Source organism: Echinops telfairi, unplaced genomic scaffold (assembly GCF_000313985.2).
Source record: "Echinops telfairi isolate 266 unplaced genomic scaffold, ASM31398v2 ScPeMD7_2010;HRSCAF=2546, whole genome shotgun sequence".
NCBI lineage: Eukaryota > Metazoa > Chordata > Mammalia > Afrosoricida > Tenrecidae > Echinops > Echinops telfairi.
In genome coordinates this window covers 293,560-294,508 of record NW_022105908.1, presented here as the reverse complement: position 1 = coordinate 294,508, position 949 = coordinate 293,560, and positions in this window count along the sequence as shown.

Genomic DNA, 949 nt, shown 5'->3' with positions numbered 1-949 from the left:
AAATTATTATTTTGTCATATCTTGCACTGTCTGACGTCTCCCATTGCCCACTTTTCTGTTGTTCGTCCCCCAGGGAAGAGGTAACATGTAGATCCTTGTAATCGGTTCCCCCTTTCCAACTCACCTTCCCTCTACCCTCCCAGTATCGCCACTCACACCACTGGTCCTGAAGGGTTCATCTGTCCTGGATTCTCTGTGTTTCCAGTTCCTATCTGTACCGGTGTACATACTCTGGTCTAGCCAGACTTGCTTTTTTAATAGCAAAACAGCATGGTCTCATTCATAGCTGGAAAAATTGCTCCTCAAAATCTATGACTACATCCTCAGCCTGCCTTGCAGCTTGAAATTCTCAAGTGACTAAGCTCTGGCTATTGAGTTATTCCTGATAATATGGCATGGACTACTGGCCCAAACCATTTCCTTTTCATTCTGGCAGCACAGCTAGAGTTTATTTGCCTTTGGAGATGACCGTTTGACTGCACTCTTCTGGGCAACGGAATAGAAGTGGTGTGTGTCTCTCCCAGGCCTGACCCATAAGATTCTCCCAAATGGACTCATGCATCCTATTCTTCTCATGAAGTGGCTCGGTGCAGAAAGCACAGCAGACTCAGAAGTCATGTGGTGAAGCTGGCAGAGCCACAAAAGGAAGAATCATAATTTCCTGAGTCATGATTCCAGGGCCCACAAGTTTGGGTCCTGATGTAAGAAACAAATTATGATTGTACTTTTATTTAAATTATAATTTCAATATAAAAGAAATTAACCTAACTATGGATTTTTTCCATTTGTATGAAGGCACATAGCATGACCTTACTCAATACAGAAAGGTATATGTGGAACTTCCAGCCAAGGGTATTAAAGACGATAGACTGGAAGGAAATATCTCTTTGCCCATTAGCCTTTCCTCTCACTTCCAGCTGACCATTCTGACTGGAGTTCCAGCAGTCAC